This window comes from Ranitomeya imitator, chromosome 2 (assembly GCF_032444005.1).
Source record: "Ranitomeya imitator isolate aRanImi1 chromosome 2, aRanImi1.pri, whole genome shotgun sequence".
NCBI classification, from domain to species: domain Eukaryota; kingdom Metazoa; phylum Chordata; class Amphibia; order Anura; family Dendrobatidae; genus Ranitomeya; species Ranitomeya imitator.
In genome coordinates this window covers 50140354-50152249 of record NC_091283.1, presented here as the reverse complement: position 1 = coordinate 50152249, position 11896 = coordinate 50140354, and the positions used below count along the sequence as shown (strand labels likewise).

At 41.7% G+C, this 11896-nt stretch overlaps 1 long non-coding RNA gene across 1 annotated transcript; it reads left to right on the top strand.

Moving 5' to 3' along the window:
• The first annotated feature begins 2007 nt into the window (after nt 1-2007).
• Nucleotides 2008-11343, top strand: LOC138667177 (uncharacterized). The gene is made up of 3 exons (XR_011318625.1): nt 2008-2140; nt 9394-9468; nt 11095-11343. It is a non-coding gene; the product is annotated as an uncharacterized lncRNA (long non-coding RNA).
• The last annotated feature ends 553 nt before the right edge of the window (nt 11344-11896 follow it).

The window sequence follows — 11896 nt, the reverse complement described above, 5'->3', positions numbered from 1 at the left end:
CATTGCAAAGATTCCTACAAAATAATATGAAAAATGTTTATTATGCTTGTTATGGATTCAGCATTACCTATAATTTCTCCTAGTCTATATGCCATTGGATTCTTCCTTGTATCTATGTTCTCTTAATATTCAGTTTTATAATATCATCAAATTTAGTTTCCATTAAGAGCATTATGGGGTCTCTCAAGCCAAAGTTGACCCTCATCTACTGTCCATGTCCAGGGTTAATTATCTCCTCCACCAAAAAAGACAGGATGCTATTAGTGCATCTGTAGATTAGTGAAGGACATTTACCTCTTCTACAAAGTGCTGGAGATGGTGCAACCATGGCTTCAGCTCATCAGAAGGTGTTTTACTGTGTCCTGGTGATTCTTTCTGAATGTGAAAAATGCAAGAGATTGATTAGTCATACGTCAATATTTCTAATATCATCCACGAAACATAAAAGCCCAGTCCATGCAGTTAATGAGCATGAGGACCATATGAACTTACACAGATTGAAAGATCATCTCTGATTTTGAGGAACATCCCGAGTGACTGTGATGCCAGGTCAGGTACAGCAGATGTGGACAGATTCGCCAGAACTTCTGTAGTTACATTAACTCGCTCCAGTGTCAGAATGAGGCGGTCACTGGCCTGTAGAAGGGAAGAAGGGGAAAATATTAGGTGCTTCTAAATATATGACTAGGTGAGGAGGTAAGGTGGGTTTTATTTTCAAGAACTATTTCAAGGCCAGTAATGGAATAAAGTGACAGATCTGTATTTACCTTTAGGTCACATACAGATGGCTTGTGTCTCACCATTTTTCTGTAACATTTGATTGCGCTGGTGGACATGGTCTTCTCCTGTTGACAGATAAAGTAAGATTTGCTTTAGATGTACATTGACACAGCATATTATAAATTAACTCCTTCAGAATATGCTACCATACAGTGTAATAACTGATGTCTACAGTACAGAGTGAGTCAAAAAGTCAGGAACCAACCATAAATGGATCATCTCTCCATGTTCCAGATCAACATTAATTACTCAATTTAACCTACAATTTTACCACTGATGGTTCTCAAGTAAAACATATGGAAAATATTAGATGCATTGTCTTTTACACTTGCTGTGGTTCTTCACTTGTAACAAAACATATGTGAAAGCACCCTGACTCCTGACTCTATAGATGTGCATCTATAAAAAAATATATAAAACAATCTCTCTTCTTACATGTTCCTTCTGCAATTGTTTGATCATCTTCATGTTAGCAGAAGATACTGATTGATATCTGGACATGGGGCAGCGTCTCCGGTGTGGATGTCCGGTCACTACGACAAGTACAAGACTGAAGACCAACAATCTGATGTCCATGGCTGGAGTATTGGAGTATTTCTTCTCTTCCAATGGATCTGTGTGTAAGGTATACACATGCATAGAACATTATTATTGTATATAAACTTATCGTGTAGACGTCCACAGCACTAATATTCTGTACAAACATCCAGTAAAAGATGCTCACCTGCCCGTTTGCTTTGCGTCTCTCTGCTGCTTCGAGCTCTGACTTATGTCTCCCCATGTTTCTCCTTTTATTCTTCAATCTGCAGGAGAGAAATTTCTTCATTTTCAGGATGTGTAGAAAACTTCGCTCTGCAGTTGGAATTCAAGAGACAGAAGTCGTGGAAATCCCTTACAACTTTCAGTTTCCTTGGTATGTAGCTAGGAAGATAACGTCAGGTAGCTGGGAGGAGACTCCTTCACGACTACAGGTGACTGAAGGAATACTGCCTTATACAAAGATATCACGTGTAACAATCTAAAACAGATTATTCGACTGTTTATATCATCTATCCTCCCATCACTCAGTAATTTCGTCATGTTGGTAAATGTAATATCTCGTTATGTAGTAGGGCTTCCTCCTGTCACCTGTCGTAGTGGAAGAGTCTCCTCCCAGCTACCTGACGTTACATTCCTACCTACATACCAAGGAAACTGAAAGTTGTAAGATTTTCCCACAGCTGTAGACACTCTTCTCATGTCATTTCAATTCTGAACGTAGAAAGAAAATTTCTCCATGAGACTGAAATATAAAAGAAGAAACATGGGAAGACAAGAAACAGAGCTGAGAGCAGCTGAGGAACGGAAGTCAACCGGGCAGGTGGGAATCTTTTATTTGGTTCATATGCAGAATAGCATGGAGTACGGGAGAGGGTGCACCACTAGTCACATAACATATAGAAAAAAGGAGATATATCATGTGGAGAGAGGGAATGGCAATAAAAGAAAAAAGAAAAAAATGCCACATAAAGATATGCACACCTAATTATCGCATAATATAAAATAAAAGTTTATTGAGACCCAAAATACCTTTAAAATCATTTAAAACCAATAGTACACTATAAGCAAACCCTCAGGCAATAATATTTGAATTCAATATGCAGCATTGCACATAGATCACTATTTATTCAGCCAATAGGACACACATAGTAACCGGAACCCCATTGATGGTTCAGAAGAATATATATTTCTGTAATACCAAAGATATTTTTTTTCTAATTAAATGTATACCATATGTTTCTAGACTCCATATGTGGAAAAGGTCCATATAACTGCATATAAATCTCCCCCAATGGAGAAGAAGGGTTCAACCCAAAGGATAATACTCAAGGGAATACCAAAAAAACTGTGAATTTCTCCAATATATGGTGCCATCGATTTAATGTGTCTGGTAGATGATATATGCGGACTACATCAAGTACAGTATACACCAATATAGTACATGTTGTAATATAAGATGACAGAGATAAATACATATGAAAGAATTATGACAAAGCAACTAAAGCAGAATGGCTTTAGAGAACAAAGTAGGAGAAGCCAATGGTACGAGTCTCAGAGTAAATAGAGAGAGATGCCATGGAGGCACGGTGTTAAACCATATATTGAAGGAGGATCACGTTATATGTGATGGTGTGATATGGTGTGTGGGGCATCATTCTGCTTATGATCATACTTTTACTGATTTAGGAGTGTTGTCTTGTTGCTCTGTTTCATTCTGTGTATCCCCTCTATTGTGATGATACCGTATTTAACCCTGCTGTTCTGTTCGGTCTGGGGAGACCTATTTTGAACTTTGGTATTTTTTGGGGTGTTCAAGATGCGGTTCTGAAACTTGTGGTTGATTGACTTAAATGAGGATGGGTCGGTCGGCCACGGGTTTCAGAGCCGCATCTTGAATATTTTAACCCCTTCATGACCCAGCCTATTTTGACCTTAAAGACCTTGCCGTTTTTTGCAATTCTGACCAGTGTCCCTTTATGAGGTAATAACTCAGGAACGCTTCAACGGATCCTAGCGGTTCTGAGATTGTTTTTTCGTGACATATTGGGCTTCATGTTAGTGGTAAATTTAGGTCAATAAATTCTGCGTTTATTTGTGATAAAAACGGAAATTTGGCGAAAATTTTGAAAATTTCGCAATTTTCACATTTTGAATTTTTATCCTGTTAAACCAGAGAGATATGTGACACAAAATAGTTAATAAATAACATTTCCCACATGTTTACTTTACATCAGCACAATTTTGGAAACAAAATTTTTTTTTGTTAGGAAGTTATAAGGGTTAAAATTTGACCAGCGATTTGTCATTTTTACAACGAAATTTACAAAACCATTTTTTTTAGGGACCACCTCACATTTGAAGTCAGTTTGAGGGGTCTATATGGCTGAAAATACCCAAAAGTGACACCATTCTAAAAACTGCACCCCTCAAGGTGCTCAAAACCACATTCAAGAAGTTTATTAACCCTTCAGGTGCTTCACAGCAGCAGAAGCAACATGGAAGGAAAAAATTAACATTTAACTTTTTAGTCACAAAAATTATCTTTTAGCAACAATTTTTTTATTTTCCCAATGGTAAAAGGAGAAACTGAACCACGAAAGTTGTTGTCCAATTTGTCCTGAGTACGCTGATACCTCATATGTGGGGGTAAACCACTGTTTGGGCGCACGGCAGGGCTTGGAAGGGAAGGAGCGCCATTTGACTTTTTGAATCAAAAATTGGCTCCACTCTTTAGCGGACACCATGTCATGTTTGGAGAGCCCCCGTGTGCCTAAAAATTGGAGCTCCCCCACAAGTGACCCCATTTTGGAAACTAGACGCCCCAAGGAACTTATCTAGATGCATAGTGAGCACTTTGAACCCCCAGGTGCTTCACAAATTAATCCGTAAAAATGAAAAAGTACTTTTTTTTCATAAAAAAATTCTTTTAGCCTCAATTTTTTCATTTTCACATGGGCAACAGGATAAAATGGATCCTAAAATGTGTTGGGCAATTTCTCCTGAGTACACCAATACCTCACATGTGGGGGTAAACCACTGTTTGGGCACATGGTAAGGCTCGGAAGGGAAGGAGCGCCATTTGACTTTTTGAATGAAAAATTATTTCCATCGTTAGCGGACACCATGTCGCGTTTGGAGAGCTCCTGTGTGCCTAAACATTGGCGCTCCCCCACAAGTGACCCCATTTTGGAAACTAGACCCCCCAAGGAACTTATTTAGATGCCTAGTGAGCACTTTAAACCCTCAGGTGCTTCACAAATTGATCTGTAAAAATGAAAAAGTACTTTTTTTTCACAAAAAAATTTTTTTCGCCTCAATTTTTTCATTTTCACATGGGCAGTAGGGTAAAATGGATCATAAAATTTGTTGGGCAATTTCTCCCGAGTACGTCGATACCTCATATGTGGGGGTAAACCACTGCTTGGGCACTCGGCAGGGCTCGGAAGAGAAGGCGCGCCATTTGACTTTTTGAATGGAAAATTAGCTCCAATTGTTAGCGGACACCATGTCGCGTTTGGAGAGCCCCTGTGTGCCTAAACATTGGAGCTCCCCCACAAGTGACCCCATTTTGGAAACTAGACCCCCCAAGGAACTTATCTAGATGCATATTGAGCACTTTAAACCCCCAGGTGCTTCACAGAAGTTTATAACGCAGAGCCATGAAAATAAAAAATAATTTTTCTTTCCTCAAAAATGATTTTTTAGCCTGGAATTTCCTATTTTGCCAAGGATAATAGGAGAAATTGGACCCCAAATATTGTTGTCCTGTTTGTCCTGAGTACGCAGATACCCAATATGTGGGGGTAAACCACTGTTCGGGCGCACGGCAGGGCTCGGAAGGGATGGCACGCCATTTGGCTTTTTAAATGGAAAATTAGCTCCAATCATTAGCGGACACCATGTCACGTTTGGAGAGCCCCTGTGTGCCTAAACATTGGAGATCCCCCAGAAATGACACCATTTTGGAAACTAGACCCCCAAAGGAACTAATCTAGATGTGTGGTGAGGACTTTGAACCCCCAAGTGCTTCACAGAAGTTTATAACGCAGAGCCATGAAAAAAAAAAAAAAATTATTTTCTCAAAAATGATCTTTTAGCCTGCAATTTTTTATTTTCCCAAGGGTAACAGGAGAAATTTGACCCCAAAAGTTGTTGTCCAGTTTCTTCTGAGTACGCTGATACCCCATATGTGGGGGTAAATCACTGTTTGGGCACATGCCGGGGCTCGGAAGTGAAGTAGTGACGTTTTGAAATGCAGACTTTGATGGAATGCTCTGTGGGCGTCACGTTGCGTTTGCAGAGCCCCTGATGTGGCTTAACAGTAGAAACCCCCCACAAGTGACCGCATTTTGGAAACTAGACCCCCAAAGGAACTTATCTAGATGTGTGGTGAGCACTTTGAACCCCCAAGTGCTTCATAGAAGTTTATAATGCAGAGCCGTGAAAATAATAAATACGTTTTCTTTCCTCAAAAATAATTATTTAGCCCAGAATTTTTTATTTTCCCAAGGGTTACAGAAGAAACTGGACCCCAAAAGTTGTTGTCCAGTTTCTCCTGAGTACGCTGATACCCCATATGTGGGGGTAAACCACTGTTTGGGCACATGCCGAGGCTCGGAAGTGAAGTAGTGACGTTTTGAAATGCAGACTTTGATGGAATGCTCTGTGGGCGTCACGTTGCGTTTGCAGAGCCCCTGATGTGGCTTACCAGTAGAAACCCCCCACAAGTGACCGCATTTTGGAAACTAGACCCCGAAAGGAACTTATCTAGATGTGTGGTGAGCACTTTGAACCCCCAAGCGCTTCATAGAAGTTTATAATGCAGAGCCGTGAAAATAATAAATACGTTTTCTTTCCTCAAAAATAATTATTTAGCCCAGAATTTTTTAATTTTCCCAAGGGTAACAGGAGAAATTTGACCCCAATATTTGTTGTCCAGTTTCTCCTGAGTATGGTGATACCCCATATGTGGGGGTAAACTACTGTTTGGGCACATGCCGGGGCTTGGAATTGAAGTAGTGACGTTTTGAAATGCAGACTTTGATGGAATGCTCTGCGGGCGTCACGTTGCGTTTGCAGAGCCCCTGATGTGCCTAAACAGTAGAAACCCCCCACAAGTGACCCCATTTTGGAAACTAGACCCCGAAAGGAACTTATCTAGATGTGTGGTGAGCACTTTGAACCCCCAAGTGCTTCATAGAAGTTTATAATGCAGAGCCGTGAAAATAATAAATACGTTTTCTTTCCTCAAAAATAATTATTTAGCCCAGAATTTTTTATTTTCCCAAGGGTTACAGGAGAAATTGGACCCCAAAAGTTGTTGTCCAGTTTCTCCTGAGTACGCTGATACCCCATGAGTGGGAGTAAACCACTGTTTGGGCACACGTCGGGGCTCAGAAGGGAAGTAGTGACTTTTGAAATGCAGACTTTGATGGAATGGTCTGCGGGTGTCACGTTGCGTTTGCAGAGCCCCTGGTGTGCCTAAACAGTAGAAACCCTCACAAGTGACCCCATTTTAGAAATTAGACCCCCCAAGGAACTTATCTAGATATGTGGTGAGCACTTTGAACCCCCAAGTGCTTCACAGACGTTTACAACGCAGAGCCGTGAAAATAAAAAATCATTTTTCTTTCCTCAAAAATTATGTTTTAGCAAGCATTTTTTTTGATTCACAAGGGTAACAGGAGAAATTGGACCCCAGTAATTGTTGCGCAGTTTGTCCTGAGTATGCTGGTACCCCATATGTGGGGGTAAACCACTGTTTGGGCACACGTCAGGGCTCGGAAGTGAGGGAGCACCATTTGACTTTTTGAATACGAGATTGGCTGGAATCAATGGTGGCGCCATGTTGCGTTTGGAGACCCCTGATGTGCCTAAACAGTGGTAACCCCTCAATTCTACCTCCAACACTAACCCCAACACACCCCTAACCCTAATCCCAACTGTAGCCATAACCCTAAACACAACCCTAACCGCAACCCTAATTCCAACCCTAACCCTAACCACAACCCTAACCCCAACACACCCCTAACCATAACCACAACCCTAATTCCAACCCTAACCCTAAGGCTATGTGCCCACGTTGCGGATTCGTGTGAGATATTTTCGCACCATTTTTGAAAAATCCGCGGGTAAAAGGCACAGCGTTTTACCTGCGGATTTTCCGCGGATTTCCAGTGTTTTTTGTGCGGATTTCACCTGCGGATTCCTATTGAGGAACAGGTGTAAAACGCTGCGGAATCCGCACAAAGAGTTGACATGCTGCGGAAAATACAACGCAGCGTTTCCGCGTGGTATTTTCTGCACCATGGGCACAGCGGATTTGGTTTCCATATGTTTACATGGTACTGTAAACCTGATGGAACACTGCTGCGAATCCGCAGCCAAATCCGCACCGTGTGCACATAGCCTAATTCTAAAGGTATGTGCACACGCTGCGGAAAACGCTGCGGATCCGCAGCAGTTTCCCATGAGTTTACAGTTCAATGTAAACCTACGGGAAACAAAAATCGCTGTACACATGCTGCAGAAAAACTGCACGGAAACGCAGCGGTTTACATTCCGCAGCATGTCACTTCTTTGTGCGGATTCCGCAGCGGTTTTACAACTGCTCAAATAGAAAATCGCAGTTGTAAAACCGCAGTGAAATGCGCAGAAAAACCGCGGTAAATCCGCCATAAATCCGCAGCGGTTTAGCACTGCGGATTTATCAAATCCGCAGCGGAAAAATCCGCAGAGGACCAGAATACGTGTGCACATACCGAAACCCTAACCCTAGCCCTAACCCTAACCCTACCCCTAACCCTAACCCTATCCCTACCCCTAGCCCTAACCCTAGCCCTAACCCTACCCCTAACCCTAACCCTACCCCTAACCCTACCCCTAACCCTACCCCTAACCCTAACCCTAACCCTATTCTAACATTAGTGGAAAAAAAAAATTTCTTTATTTTTTTATTGTCCCTACCTATGGGGGTGACAAAGGGGGGGGGTCATTTATTATTTTTTTTATTTTGATCACTGAGATAGATTATATCTCAGTGATCAAAATGCACTTTGGAACGAATCTGCCGGCCGGCAGATTCGGCGGGCGCACTGCGCATGCGCCCGCCATTTTGGAAGATGGCGGCGCCCAGGGAGAAGACGGACGGGACCCCGGCTGGATCGGTAAGTATGATGGGGTGGGGGGGACCATGGGGGGGGATCGGAGCACGGGGGGGGAATCGGAGTGCGGGAGGGGTGGAACGGAGCACGGGGGGCGTGGAACGGAGCACGGGGGGGCTGGAATGGAGCACGGGGGGGTGGAACGGAGCACCGGGGGGGTGGATCGGAGTGCAGTGGGGGTGATTGGAGCACGGGGGGGTGATTGGAGCACGGGGGGAGCGGACAAGAGCACGGGGGGGAGCGGAGCACTGGACGGAGGGGAGCCGGAGCAGTGTACCGGCCAGATCGGGGGGCTGGGGCGGCGATCGGTGGGGTGGGGTGGGGGCACACTAGTATTTCCAGCCATGGCCGATGATATTTCAGCATCGGCCATGGCTGGATTGTAATATTTCACCTGTTATAATGGGTGAAATATTACAAATCGCTCTGATTGGCAGTTTCACTTTCAACAGCCAATCAGAGCGATCGTAGCCACGAGGGGGTGAAGCCACCCCCCCTGGGCTAAACTACCACTCCCCCTGTCCCTGCAGATCGGGTGAAATGGGAGTTAACCCTTTCACCCGATCTGCAGGGACGCGATCTTTCCATGACGCCGCATAGGCGTCATGGGTCGGAATGGCACCGACTTTCATGACGCCTACGTGGCGTCAAAGGTCGGGAAGGGGTTAAAGAATATTGAAGTTCAAGGTCGGTCATTTTTGACCAACAGAACAGCAGGGTTAATGTTAATTATTCTGACGTCTATTTTCGGTAGAAAAAATGATAGTATAAGTTAAGTAATAGGTGGCTGCTTTTTTCTAGCTTTTTTCTTTTTTCTACTCTTCGGAATTAGTCTGTACAATTTTCCATTAATATAAACATTAATTACGGTAACATAATCTTCAACAAATCCTTCTCTATTTCTCTTCAGGAGAACATGACCAACAGTGCAATCAAATGCTACCGAAGAATGATGAGACACAAGCCTTCTGTATGTGACCTAATAGTAAGTACACATACAAAATGTCCTTCTGTTGTTCACCAATTCTTATAAAATACCCTTCTAAAATAATCTCTTTAGTCCACATACTCAAGGTTAGACTTTTATAGCTTTTTTCTCTTGTTTCCTTTTACAGCCAAGTGATGGTCTGATACTGACCACATCCTTATAAAACAGTCCTCTTAAATAAACCCCCTTCTCCAAATACTCAATGTACCATATTCATACACATATTCTTTTTTAACTTTCAATCTTCATCACAGTCCAGTGATTGTCTGATTTTGACTTTGTGGCAAGTTACAATAACTACAGAATTTCTGGCAAATCTGTCCACATCTGCTGTTCCTGACCTGGCATCACAATCACTTTTGATGTTCCTCAATATCAGAAATTGTCTTCTTATCTGCCTAAGTTTACCTGGTTGTCATGTTTATTGTTTGCATGGTTCATGCCTGTTTCATGATTTGATGTTTTGTTGCTGGTATTGGACATATTGCCCATTAGCTTGTAATTATCTTGTGGGGTTTTTTTTACATTAAGAGAGACTCTCAATTTGTGGAAATGGCAAGTGTCCTAAATGATCTACAGATGGATCATGGACCAATGACTGTTCCTCATGTCCCTTAACATGTACAGTAGATGAGGGTCAACTGTTGACTATCACATAATAGAATGACTTGAATTATATAGAAAAGAGAGAAGGAAGAATAAAGAGTCAACACTAAAGATGACAGATGGAGAAGAAGACATGAGCCAAATTTGTAGGTAAAGGGATTTTCCAGTGAAAAACAATATTTTTCCTAGGCCTCTTCTGATGAATAAAAGGTATTTTACTCAATGCTATGAAGCACTGTCAATTAGAGATTCCTACTCCATTGAATTAAGGTCCTGGCTTGTAATGTTAATATTTTCTGTGCTGTCTCGTGCATTAAGTCTTTGTTTTATTTACCAACTTTTTCAATGTAAAGGACTTACATTCCAAGCTAGATATGGTTTGAGAAGACACAGTAACTTCTTGGTGCATGTGTAGTGTCAATCTTCTACTGCCATGTGACTCATTGTGATCCAGTAAGATCCAGCAAGCCAATCAAAGAAGGTTAAGTACACGGGATAATACACGAATATGCAGTATGCAGGTTGGCTGGGCTCGGTAGAAGCTATAGGAATCGAGAGATGGGCATGTGTCCTGAAAAGATGCAAATAACAAAAAAGTGTATTATGGTGCATTACTTAACCCTTCTGTTCTGTTCGGGTCCATATGACCCGAAATTAAATTTGAGACCCTGCAGATTATTTATTATGCGGATCTGAAACTTGTTATTAATTAACTTTTCCTCATTGGAGGGGGTTCTTACTATGAGTGTTGTTACACTTGTACTGATTGTTACACTTGTACTATTCGGGGCAATATGACCCGATTACATTTTATACTGTTCAACAGGTCACTAATTATTTCTGCCTGCAAAATTTTTTGTTTCCCTGTGTACTTCATCTTATTATTCAGTTATTATTATTAACTTATTATTATTATAATGCAAATGACAAACATTGAGGGACAATGAGTTTATGGTGATAAATGGAGCAAATTAGATGTGACAGCTCTAAATGCTTATATTGGTTTACTTCTTTTAGCAGTATACAAATCTTATGGTGAATCACTTAAAAGTTTGTGTAATTCCGAAACCGGTCGCCAGGTAAGTAATCCCCAGAAGTGAAGGAGCAGCAGCCTTTGTGAAGAGTGTCCAGCATCATGCTCAAGAAAGAGACTCCACGGCCTCCACCATCACAGCTACCAGCCAAAAAGGAAGAGATGTAGCTTCTGTCCATCTTCTTGTGACAGTAAAACAAATCTGACATGTGCTGGATGTGCAAAATATCTATGTAAAGGACATGTGTTTTATTATTGTGTTCAATGTAAAAATGCATGAACCTGTTCAACCTTTTTAGAGATAAAAAAGAAAAACTGAGATTTCATTTTTTTTTTCATTTGTTGTTTTAATTAATATGTTAACACAAAATTATATTTAGTTAGATTTCATGTTATTGTAATAGAAATCTAATGCATGCTTGTTATTTGTGTGCACTATGCTACAAAGAGAACATTATTGGAAACAGCCCGTGTAACCTTTTTCTGAAAAAAAAAAAATTAAGTTTTAATTTCATTTCTCATTTGTTTATGATCAACAATATTAATGTAAGGAGAAATATCGGACGGTGGGTACCTGCATGCTGGGTCTGAAACTGAAATTGCTGCATCCTCTGTTCCCGGGGGGGAGGCATGAGTGAGGCGGACCTTCCCCTGCTGTCTAGGGGAAGCCTGAGCAAGACTGCTGTCCCAGGAGGGCGTGGAGAGCTAAAAAAATCATGCGCTGTGGATGAGTAGAAGAGGAAGGAAGTGTGACGCCCAAGAGACCGGGGTACCCAGCACCGGACC